The sequence below is a fragment of the Tenebrio molitor genome, chromosome 1 (assembly GCF_963966145.1).
Source record: "Tenebrio molitor chromosome 1, icTenMoli1.1, whole genome shotgun sequence".
NCBI classification, from domain to species: domain Eukaryota; kingdom Metazoa; phylum Arthropoda; class Insecta; order Coleoptera; family Tenebrionidae; genus Tenebrio; species Tenebrio molitor.
In genome coordinates, this window is record NC_091046.1 from 47,350,376 (window position 1) to 47,363,626 (window position 13,251).

At 34.9% G+C, this 13,251-nt stretch overlaps 2 long non-coding RNA genes across 2 annotated transcripts; one reads left to right on the plus strand and one right to left on the minus strand.

Annotated features, from left to right (window-relative positions):
- Window positions 1-1,631: 1,631 nt before the first annotated feature.
- LOC138140458 (uncharacterized) lies at window positions 1,632-4,988 on the minus strand. The gene is made up of 2 exons (XR_011162501.1): window positions 4,714-4,988; window positions 1,632-4,665 (listed from the first exon to the last, which is right to left on the minus strand). It is a non-coding gene; the product is annotated as an uncharacterized lncRNA (long non-coding RNA).
- Window positions 4,549-8,689, plus strand: LOC138140454 (uncharacterized). Its single transcript, XR_011162499.1, has 2 exons — window positions 4,549-4,679; window positions 8,281-8,689. It is a non-coding gene; the product is annotated as an uncharacterized lncRNA (long non-coding RNA).
- Window positions 8,690-13,251: the final 4,562 nt, after the last annotated feature.

The following is a 13,251-nucleotide window of genomic DNA, read 5'->3' on the forward strand; positions in this document are numbered from 1 at the left end:
ATAAATGACCACGTGGATAGGAAAGTACTAAATTAGAGTAGATTTTAATGAATTACCAAATAAAATTGGCAACAAGATTAATAGGTATTCCATTAATTGGAATTTCAATCTATCATCACATTCATTGTTGTTTCGTATAATTTGTTGATTTATTTTTAAAAAATGTGCATAAAATAAAGTCAATGGACAGTATATTCGAGTTGTTGAATAATAATTTATAATTTAGAAAAAAATAAAACAAAATCCTAATTTAAAATTTTTAATGGGTATTAAATTTCGAAGCTTCTAAAAATTTAAAAAAGGAACAGACTCAGCAATCACATTTTGGGTTTTTACTAGATACATAGTATACCTAATATTTTTGAAATATTAGAAATGTTAGAATGGAATTTTTTCCGATTATGGAAGATATTTTTAAAAGAAAATAAAGTAAAGTAGATAGGTACAGGGTGTTTCACGTAACTTTCCGAGCTTGACGAACTTTAAATACTTACAACCAGTAATACTTCTTTCATAACTATAACTTTCATTAACGATTATTAATTAATAATAATTAATGATAATTGAATTATTGTATAGCATTTTGTGACTGCTGAGTATTGAGTGGCATAAATTCGGCGTAGATCTCGGAAAGTTACGTGAAACAGCGTGTATATCTATCTAATAACTTCAAAATATTGCTTTAAAAAAAAGATGACATGAAAAAAAAATCATAAGAAAAATGAAAGGAAAGTGCCTAATCGGTAAATGAAATTTACAAATATGTATGGCAAGGAACTTGTTTTTTCTTATTTTTCAACAAAAGAAAATTAAATTACCAAATGCTTATGATTATGTCATTTGCAGAGAAAGGATATACCTACCAAAGAATTATAAATAATCCGAAAGGAAAGTACTTAGATTAAAATTAAAAAAAAAAAATACAAAAAACCATATAAAAAGAAAGAAATTAAAAGAAATAAAATCATAAAGAAAAGAAGATGGTAAATAATTAAATTCTTTTTGTGTAAAAATCTTGTCCGCGATTATAATGCAAATTAGCGTCAAGATAATGAAGAAATTACTCGTATATAGAATAAAGTAAGAATGAAAAATATGAAGAATAGCTTGTGATCGGGATAAGCATGAAAATGAAAATAAAATAAGAAAATACTTGAACAAGTACCTACTTACCTTGTCTAGAGAACAAGGAACAAATGAAAAGTAACATAGACAACTTATTAATTATTGTAGATAATTAGTTAACATCACCAAAAGTAGGTACCTATTAAATGTTAATTTGATAATTATTATTTATTTAAGAACTTATAGAGCAGAAAACAGTCTATTAAATAAAGTGCTTTACATCTGATCCTTTTCAAAATCGATTAGGACTTCTAAACAAAACAAACAAAAATTCAGAAAAATCTATTCAGTCTAGTTAGCTTTTTTTATACATATCTACTTAATAGCAGGTTAATTTTAAGATTGGAGATTGATAAATGAAAAATATAAATAACATGTATTGAGGATTGAAAAAAGAACCTTATTTAGCGAAAAACTAAAAACCATAAGATGTTATAATTTACAAAATAAAAAAGAAAAAAAACATGAAAATTAGATTCTACGAATTGAAAAACAAATACCTAATCTTAAGAAAATCTGTTTTAATTTATTCCAAAATTTACAACATTGCATTGCATAAAACTATAAACATATAAAATAAATATACATTTACATACAGTGTGTCCAAAAAGTCTGGAAACACTGCAATTAAATACAAACGAATGATTTTCGAGAAAAACGCAAAAATAGGTGAAATAGCGTTTTCAAAAAGCTTTTTGTTGATGGTATCTGTTTCCTGTTTTTGATGACCTTGAAAGAGTTATGATGTCATCAGAGGTTTTTTTAAATGGCAACGTCGCATTTTTACTACCGTTTTAATTGTCTACTCGACGGTCAAAAACATTTTCAATTTACACAAGAAATTTCCTGAAAAAACCTATTTTTTTTTAAATAACAATAGCTTTTTCAAGGCCATCGAAAAGACCGAACAGACACTATCAGCAGAAAGCTTTTTTAAAACACTAATTGACCTGTCTTTAGATTTTTTTCAAAAATTATGCGTTACGTTTTCATTTGGGCGTTTCCAGACTTTTTGGACACACTGTATATAAAAAACATCAACTTTTCCTTTCTACGAGTAATAATATCAAAACAAGAAATTAATGAGTCGATTAATTTTTTCATTTTACACAACTAGTTTCTTCTAAAGACCAGTTAACTTGCACTTCTAGTTTTTTTTTTTTTTGATCTGGATATCAAAATAGTTATTTATTTATGTAGATATATTTAATCCTTTTTTACATATTTTATATCATTTTTACAAGAGTAAAGAAGAATATTTTAAAACGTGAAAACAAAAACTGGCTGAAAATCGTCTACGGTTGGTTGTTAGTTAACTTTTAATTAACCAATGTATGCATCCGAAGAGAATAACAACAGCTGCATGTAATTTTATTATTTTTACGCCAAATATTAATTACCCACAATTAGAGACAACAAACAACAGATGATATCTACAAAAGAATTATTCTAAATTAATTCTTCGACGTTAACAATCAAGAACGCGGAAAGCTGTGTTGCCAAAATAGTGAACATGTCAACACGGCCACTGACGATTTTATGTTTCTGATATCATGCAAGGTTAGTGGTGAAATATTACGAAGAAATCATCAAACAGTTAAATTACCAATCGAACTTGAAAGACTTGAAGGAGCAAAATCGTTCTTATCTTCTTAAGTTTCGACGTCAAGCATTTTCTGAGCTTTGACACCAAAAGTTGGGGAAAAGTTGATCGAGAAACAAGAAGTTCAAATCTTCGGCAACACTTGTAGTTTTGGTTTTGCTCCGTCGATATCTCTCATTAGCAGAAAAAGTTTTTCTCGATTTGTTTTCTATCCAAGAAATGAACAAATACGTTCGCGTATTAATAAACATTCTTTCTTCGATGACATCATCCAAAATAAAAAATAGTGAGTACGAGAGTGGGGACCAGTCCAAGATTCTGACTTTCCCATCATAAAAAATTTAATGTCTGCATAGGCAAGCAGATATAAACATAATGGAGTGACAGATGTGGAGAGTTAGATAAAATCAGAAAAATGGCTAGCAATTTAATAAATAAATTCAGCGAAATCTCTCGGTCAGAAGACGCTCACCACGATCGTCGCACCGAAGACGTCCACATGCAGTAATTTTTCATCGTATTCAATTTCCGCCTCGGACCTTGTAAACAGAGCACAAAAAGAGCGAAACAATTAACCGAGTTGGAAATCGCCGCCACCGAATACTCCATCAAGTCCCACATGTTGCACGTCCCGTCCAGTCCGAACCCTCCTCAATGAAACTTTCTAATTAGTACCAGCACCAAAGCTCCATCGCCACCAAAAATAATTGATGATAGAAAAAAAAAACCCAAACGGTAAACTCACACACGCTGGACATCTGGTCTCCGCCGCATCTGCATATGGGATCATAAATCCATAATACCCTCGCGAGCCCACCGCGAACGGATGCTGCTGGGACCGTTGGGTGGCTTTTTTCAACCCGGAGGGAGCTTTGTTGTCGACCGGTGGCCGGCTGGGTCACGGTCAAAGTTCGACCGCACCTGGATTTATTACAGCAATACCCGTTACGACCCAGATCGAACCCGTTATGTTTGTTGTCTTCGGCGGGTGTTGGCCGTCGAAGATCGATCCGGTGGACTCGAAACAAAAAAAAAACAAATTAACTGTGCCGCCCGGTTGCAAATGAGCTTGTCATACTCCTTGACAAGAGGTTTGCTACTATAATAAATTGAGATCGTTACGAGATTACGCCGACTGTTTACAGTATCTAATTTGAATTATAAAAAGGTGGATATAAATAAATACTGCTGTCATCTGTCATTGTCCGAGCTGAAAAAAATTCCAGCTCCGGGGCCCGGAAAGTTCCGGAAAGCGGATCAGAGCCCGCCACCAAGAACGAGTCTGCGGTTTGATAAGCTGATTAGCGATATTAATCGCGGATTGGCTCCTGGAACTTGACGGACAGTCAAATGGAAAGGTAATTTTGGTAATTACGAACTGGAGCAGCGAGAAACCAGTTGGTGATGTTGAAAGAGTTGTCAGTGTTGGTTGCAGCAAAGAGGCAAAAAACATAAAGTCCGGTTTTTTATAATCAATTGTCAGTGTCAAAATATGGAAAAAGACCAAACTGTATCATTGACATTTGGTCCAGTTCTGTCATTTCAGTTTCACCCTAGATTTCCCCTAGATCATTATTGAGGTTATGTTGCATATGTTTGTGAGTTTAAGACACGTGTTTTAGTCCAATTTAAAAAAAAATCAATTGTCAAAGTGTTGTCATGTTGTCATTTTGATGTGAAGGCGCTTGCGCTAGCGAGAAAAATTGGCTATGATTAGATTACGTGAAGAAATGCAGACAGAAAAACCGACAATGCTAAATTGCAGTAAAGATGCACACATCATATTCGAGGTATTTTCTTTTAATATATGGGCCAATAGTGTTCGTCACTGCGAGGAACTGATTAGAGAGGACTGGAAAAGATTGATGGGAAATCTACCAATTGAGGACATCCATTTTCCGCAGAATCATATTCGGAAGACGATTGGGGGTTAGATTCTGAAAATGAATAGGTAAACTGCTCATATAACCCCTTAAATAAATTACCATTTTTCTGTAGGTATGTTCAGTTCTACTTTTCAGTGTCATTATCGTCTTTATTTCTGGTCTTTTGGTATAAAATTTGGTTACACCTGAAACTTTTCTGACATTTGAAAATTACTGACATAACCTCAAACCTGATCTAGGGAGATTTTACGATAGAGGTGTCCCGAAACGAAAGGTTTTAGGGTGGTACAGCGTGGTCTTTGAGGGAATTTTGACATTGACAATTGATTTAACAAAAATGGATATAATTTAAATTTAAATTGTCAAATGTGACATTCGGGTGACAATTTCAAAAGTCAATGTTCCAAACGTGATTTATAAAATTCACTGTTTTGACTGTTCTGCCAACCTGACAACACTTTGACATTTGATTATAAAAAAAAGGACTTTAAACAATTTGACCTGAAACCTCGCAGAGACAAAAGTGAAGCAGGAAGGAAATTCTTTTCTTTCTTTTTAATTTTCGTATTTTTTTTTTGTGATGCACTCCATCCCTTTTCTTATTATGCACCCTCGCCACCTGGCCCTTCCCGTCCAAATCCGTCTAAAAATCCTTCCTCCCCGACTGGACAGTTTCTGGAACCCTTTCGCGAGAAGGGCACCGTCCCAGACTGGCCACCCTTCCTCTCACCCCAACCGATTCGGTATGCGTGTTATGCAAATGAAACGGATGATGAAACAAAGTTTTTTTTGCCGGGCCATAACTGATTTTCGTCGTATTTTTTTTTTGGTCGAACCCGAGTGACAATTGTTTCGCGTTTGAATTGTAACAGTGACGGCATTGAATTATATCCCTGAAGGGTGCTTCATGCGTTGAAACAATAGTTGCGATGGCGTAAAAAATCCCGAAACGTCCGTTCCACTAGTGAAATTTAATATTATTTGTGCGAGGGGACGCTTTGTGCATTTTTTGCTCGTCGAATTTCCATTGAAACATGAAAATATCGCGAGGGGTTTTCTTCCGTTTATTGATCAGGGGAGGGGCGAAAGAGTTGAAAAGAAGGAACGCGAGTATTTTATCTCTGAAATTCTAAACATTAAAGAGAGGAAGAAATTATTCCGGAGTGCTTTGGCGAACGTCTTTGAAAAGTTTCCACGAATTTAATAATTTTATTATATTAAAACAACATCTAAGAAGCTTATATTTATGATCTCAGTGGAGCGCTCCACAAGAATCCATTATTGTCGCGAATTAATTAAAGCAGGACGGGCACATCACAACCGTTTTTTTTTAATCCTCTCTCTTTCATTTTTATCATAACACCTGAGATGTTATCATCGATTCGCCGCGCTCTTCCAAATCCTTTGAGCATCGCTCTTGACGTTTCCTCTTCGAGCCCGTACGACGTCAATGATAACGATATTAATCAGTTTTGTAATTAAATATCTCCGAGGAGCGGCTTCAACAATGAATCACCCGCTCTGACGTACAGTATCTGGTGGAGTATCTGAAGTTTCCTTTCACTTTTGAAGCTGCACAGGTAAACACCACCAGCACAATTCTTCAGCTGAGCTCGAATAAATTCCGAAGAGCGCGACATGTGTTGTGTGTCGTATCAAAAAAAACAACTCTTCCGAATTTTTCCGGAGAAAGGTGTCCCGGACTATTAATCATATTCAGATGTTGATTAATGGGCCCGCGCCGATCTCTAATGAATTACGTCCTGTCTGTGGGCTCGTCGCAATCGACGTCGTCCTTTCTTCAGGACGATCCCCGTTTTTCCCGGTGCGTTTCCTACGCAACACGCCCCGATTTTAATTATCCTCATTTCCATTTTTGCCATGTAACGGTCTTTTTCGCAGCTTTTATCCTTCATCAAATTCCAATCTTGTTAAGTCTGGGAACGCGCCGGTTCTTTTGCTTTTTTCTTCTTTCATTAAGCGTCCCGTATTTTAATTTTCCTTCGAGGAGGATCAAAGTCGCCGACTTTCTGGTTCTGGATTCCTATTCCTGTCTGGGGACTGTGCGTCCGCCCCGAAAAAAATTTTCTCAAGCCCGGCAACCTGTCCTCCCATCGCAACCGGTTACAGTTTTTCGTGGAGCCACCCAGTAGCGCGCCACCCTTTCAAGTCTCTCCTATTATTTTTACCTATTCATTTGCATACCGTGAAATGTTAATTTCTAATTCACATCCGCATTCAGGCCGGTTTTGTTTTTTTTTTCCGGCTCTCCGTGTGTACTTTTCTCCCTTTTCGACCCCTGCTGCACAAAGAACATCTTTCATTACGGAATGAATGCTCGACGTTAAACAATGGACCGCGCTAAGGGATGAAGATTCGACACATTATTATTAAAGAGGCGACACTGTTTCGCATATTTTCTCTCCCATTTGGTCCCAATTTGGGCCATTGTGTGCGTTTGCTCTCTAATTAATTGATTAATTTAATTCGATGCGTCGGCGGGGCTTAAGTTTCTTCGGCTAATTAAACGTCCTCCTATCCGATTTCGGATTTCACGATGCAACCGACATCCACTCGTAAATTTCCGTTTCGTTAATTTACTGCGTGCATTAGCATTTTTACGGTGTGTGTTTTTCGAAATTTTACGACAATTAACGGATGATTTAGGGCCCGTCTCGAAACGTCAAATTTCTGTTTGTCCTACGATTTCACGACGTCGTTTATTATTATTATTTTTTTTAATTGGAAATTTGGAATTTGAACGGCAGGTCGAGAATTGCTGCGGTCACGTGTTAGTCTAATAAATCAATGCGTCGAAGGTGCGGTTTACGACAAATTTAATGAAAGCGAGGGCATTAAGCCAAGGTGATGATGATTTATTGCGACTAGACGCGGGGTTCCCGACATGGGATTAAATTTAATGTCGTTTCGAATACACAAAGTAATGATAACGAAAATGTTGCAAAGATGAAATAATATTCGTTAGAAAAAATCTCCCCAAAAGAAGTGAAATCGTGCTGAAAGTAAGGAAAAGCAAACAAACTGAAAACGTTCTTTCAAATAGCTCGCGGCAAAATTTTGATTATCTTAAATGAAAACGTTACAGTCTAGGAAGCATGATGAGCAAGCTGAGATGTAAAATAATAAGAGTAATGCCTCTGCTACTGGGCATGAAAACCACGGAAAGAAATGAAAATATTTTTTTTGTGTTTATAACCTGAAAATAGGTATTTTCCGGTTATCTTCGAAATGTTTTTTACTTTACAAGAGAAACTAGGATAAATTGGTTTGTAGGGTTGGTATTAAATGACGTCAGACACACGCAAACGTCAATTCACTTTAAACAAAATGGGCGTTTCATTGTTTTAATCGTTTACAAATTATGAAATCAGCGAACGAAGCGGTATCGAATTTGATTCCCTAATTTCAAAATACTTTCGTCGGAGTCGTTCATTTTGACAAAATTATAGCAGAAACAAAAAAATGACGGAAAAAATCATGGACCAAGAATGAAGCGACACCACCGACGCTTTAAATTTTAATAATCTAGTAGGTAATCGGCACGGAGAGTGCTACCAACCCAGTAGTAAAAAAGTTACAAATGTTAAATTCCCTACTTTTTCGATTTTATTTGTAAATATTTTTTGCAAACAAGAGTTGTTTTAGGTGAATCTACACCTTCATATGAAGCAGCGGATGGTTTTAAATTTGGTGAAGAATCTTGTGAATATGCATTAACGTGCCTGGGTCGCTAGAAATTTGCACACAAGAAAACACTCATTTAGACTAAAATATGATTTATGATTATTCGTAAAAAATCTCTTGCGAAATTTACAGCAGAAAAAAAGCCTTCTTTCTTTAAAAATCCAAAATGATCACACCAAATTGGAAGGTTAATTAGGTAAACTATTGTCTGTTTCTAAAATTAAAAGTAAACCTTCGTGGTTCTCATTTTGTGGATGATGAATCAGCAATCACGAATGTAAATGAATGGTTTGACCCACAAACAAGAGAATTTTCTTTTAAGGATATCAGATCGGTATTGTTGTGGTGAAAAATAAAATTGTTTGAAATCTTTTAGGTTATTATTTCTCTGTCAAGAGTACCTAATACATAATGGGCGACACTGGTAAAGATGTTGGATTTTCTCATGGGTTGTGACCTTGGAAATATTTGCGCGAAGGAGAACTTCTGAATACAATTGGATTGAGAAATTATCTACCGACATATTCTGGTTTTCTAAAAAAACTAAAGATTTCCTCCTCATTTATTATAATGGTTTTTATTTTTGATACCCAAAGTTAAGATTTAAAAAAATCTATTTGATACTCTGAGAAAGACAAGTTTCGGAAATTTGTTTGTGGTACTTTTACATCCACACTGCCGTATTAATTTTGTGGTTAAAGTTAGTTAAATGTTGTTAAATGAGTTCACGTTAGTCGAATTCCGTAGCAGTAAATTCCTTTGAAAATAATTGTTGCTCAACGCTTCTCTGCAAATAAATATCTTGTTTTTGCATGAAACAACAAATTCAATAAAGTTTTTGTTCCAAAACTGGCTAATTGTGAGGTATATTTTCGCGTAAATCCTTCAATGAATCCTCATTTTCGCCTATTTAATAAAGCTCTTTGTTTTATTACAAGAGTTAGTTTTATTCGCAACAATTAATATATTTAAAAATCTAAAGGATCATCTGAAAGACTATTACGAAAGGAATAAAATCCAATAGGTAAGGAAGACAGAGAATTGGTGTTCTTGAAATAAAATTTGAAACTTAAGTTTAAAAATACTAAAAACAATGCCACTATAGTAAAAACTGTCTGAAGGCAACAAAATATATAAAATTGTTTGTAAAACCTGAAGATAAGTTAAAAAATAAAAATATCGATGTTTTAAAATGGATTGTAGAATAAAATAAACACTGTTTACCTTGTTTTGGCATAATTGGAGGCCATGATTAAGTTTTTAACGTTGTAAAACTGACAACAATGCACTAGACATTGACGCTACTTATAACCTCAAACTTACAAAAACATAACCTGATTCAACAGACGACAGCTTTACTACCATTTCCATGGCCTCCCATTATATGTGTATTTTTTTTAAAATCAGCTATCAAAGTGTTGTGAAGTTGGTATGAGAAATTGAAAGTAGCAAACAAGTCAATTAGAAATTTTTCCCTGCCTGATTACGCCCATGTCAACAAAGTGTCAAAAAAATGAGAAAAAATGACAATTAATGTCATACAACATGATGATAGGTTATGATATTTACGACCATTTTACAATGGAGCATTTTCTGTCGTGTCAAAGCATGATTTTGGCGACCAGTTTTTTTTGCTCGTGACAGTATTTTTTTATACATTTCGCAATATAGGTTGGCAGCGTCGAGGTCATCGGCGCTGTCATTGCGCATAACTGTTTGCGTTGAAAAATTAACGCACTGTTTGAAAAGATGCCTTCGCGAAAAAAGGTGGTGGGCAGCCCCTCAGAGAGCGTGAAAAAGTGGCCCTGATTCGGTACTGCGAAAAGTTGAAAGGTTACAAACCCGAATTGAGTAAGAAAACCATGTTGGACATTTCAATTACGTTAGACAGACATAACCTCAATTTTGACATGGGGAAACTGTTATGCATTTGGTCGGTAAGTACATGTTTTAGGGGTTTTTATAAAGTTTTGACACTGACAGCTGATTTAAAAAAAAACTGTGTATTGCAAGATTTGTTCTTCGTAAAATTTGACAGACAGCTTTTAATTTTTTCAATTTATTTTTATTTCCGTAGGTGACAGAAATTTCGCAGGAATTTCCCTCAACATCTGGAATTGAAAATTGCACGCTTCTGCCTCCGACACAATTCACGGTTGGTTTAAATTCGCGAGGGCGATTCGGTACCTGCGAATTGGCCCATGAATCTGGCCATTTACCGTCTTCGGCACGCAGAAAATTGCGGCATTCCCATATCCGCAAAAGGGTCCCCCGTCCATTCGTATAATATGGCTGGTTTATGCGACCACACAAAGCCCACATAAAGGATATCCTTCCATTGTCCATCCACCATCTGATAGTAATTATACCGGACTTAAAATCTTTGTCTATTTTTTTTATTATTATTAGTAATCTCGGTATGCAGATCCGGCACAAAGGTGGACCACGGTTAGTAAGCAGGAAACAATAAAATACCCTTTTTAAATCGTTGACCGGTGTTGTGAAAGGGTCGAGGGTCATTTATGGGCACGCTCTCGGACTTTAATGTGTGCATTTAACCATTCAACCCTTTAAAACCGAAAGGAGCTCAGATGTTTGACAAACATCGGCGTTTTTTACGCGCCGCATATGGTCGCCGTCGAGGAAATATTTTTTTTACATTTCAGTTAATAAATAATTGTGATGTCAACGCCGCCATAAATTCGGAAAGGCCATTTAGCGAATTTTATTATCTATAAACTCGATTGATTAATTTACGGCGAAACTCTAATTTGCATTAATAAATCATGCAGGTGTCAGTCGGAAAAAATAGTTTTTTTTCTTGTTCCTCCTCGTCCTCACGAAGCTAATTAAGAACAGTACATCTTACATAACGGTGTAATAAATTGACGGACGCCAAACGGGTATCGGGAACAACAGAACTCCCAATTTGGAATATTAATTGACATTTCGGGCTAATTTACATCGAAATTTTCTGGTAAGGTGTACGAGGAGTTACGCAACACGCGACTGCTCTCCCTTCGTCGCGGCCATTATTGCTTTTTTGTCCACGTAATCAAGTTTTTTCGATAATGATTGAGCGAGCGGAAGGCGGAAACTATAATCTCTAGGATCTTGCAACGTACAGGTGATCCGAAATTGTTTTCTAGATCGCTTTTTATAACAAACAAAAAAGTGTTGTTGAATCCGGCTCGAGGCGGTCGCAGGAATTTTATTTAAATTGGACGAGCAGCGCAAAATTTCAAAAGTTTCGCCGACGATCTTGCAGGAATTTCGATTGCGAGACTGGGTGAAAAGTGCAACGATTAAAATAAGGAATTTGCGAATGCGACATGTCAAAAATTAAATTGTCCAAATTTGGTCGCAACTGTGGTGGGTTATTTATTAACTGCAAAAATGTTATCCTCGATCTTCGAGCCGCAGGAATTTACCTACCTACTGTGGAAATTGTTACGATTAAAATGAATAACTTGTGTAGTTAAGTAAATAATTAAGTAAGTAGTTAAGTAAAGTACCTACTGGATTTATTTCAAATTTTAGAAATCTTTTAGTAATATGCTGCAAGACCATAAAATTACTTAACTTTAAATTGTGAATTATGCTACTCGTAGGTATTAAAATCATTGTTCTTGTTCAATCTAGTTAGTTAAAAAAAAAATCTTTTTTGACAACGAGAATTTACGACAGAATTATAAATGTAAATTTTATCAGATTTTAAATTGGAAGAGAAATTTGTTTTGTGAAATTTTGATGAGAAGAAGAATTCGAAGCACTTTTCAGCAATGCGGAATTCTAACAAAACTGACAATTTCTCTGCATTATTCTATAAACTCGTAACAAACAAGTTAATGTGTTGTCTTTTGCTTCCGGTCAATTAAAAATGAGAAAAACCAAAAGTAATTTGTTTTAGATTTCCTGATGTACAGTCGGTGGACAAATAAAACTGGGACAAAAATGACAATCACATAAGTCAAAATTTACAAATTTGCATCGTTTAATTACGGCTTTGTCACAAATAGGTTAACTTTGGTATGACATATTATATAGACACTGACAAATATATTGACAATTCAATGGTCTGATTTACACAGATTAAATTTTAAGTGTCCCAGTTTTATTTGTCCACCGACCGTACATATTTAAATTTAAATTTTTCTCAAATTATTGTTCTTGTTAACACCATTTTTTTTAGTTCAGAAAGATTCTTTTAGCAAAAGAAATTTGTTGTGATATTTGTTCCGGAGAATATTCACAAAGAAAATCGGGATTCTCATTGAAAATTTTATCTCAGTCATTCAGAAATGACATTTTCAGGCCTCTAAATTTACTAAATTTTCATTCGCCCCAAAAAAAAACAGGAATTTTTAATGAAAAATTTTAGGGTGGTGGCACTGAGTGTCAATGACATGTGGAATTTTTGTACAATTTTCTAAAGTGAAATATTGATCTTGGGCAAATTTGTATCCCTTATCGCAAGCTGTACATTCTTGGATCCTTGATGTTGCCAATGGAAGAAAAATAAATTCCCTATCCGGTATTAAAATAATGTTTTGTCCATCCCATGACTAATTAAAGATTCTTAAGTTTTTAAGTAAAACAAAGTTTAAGCAGTATTTAAAAAAAATAAAAAATCAGCAGGAATTCGTTTCAGATTTTCTGGTTCATTAAAAAATAATTATTTCTGAAATTTGCGAGGAACTATATTTTTTATGTCACCAAAGTAGTAAAGTTCTCAACGCATTGCAGCAGGAATTGTACATAATTGCAGCAGGAATTGTACATAATCGCAGCAGGAAAGTGAATCCACATCGGATAATCTAATACATAGTTCTAGAAACGAAATTCTAGTCAAAGTAGAAAAAAATCTACTAAGAAATGGATAACTGTAGTTTTTTTTGGGCAGGAATTCTCCTACAAGGATTTTACCGTTGT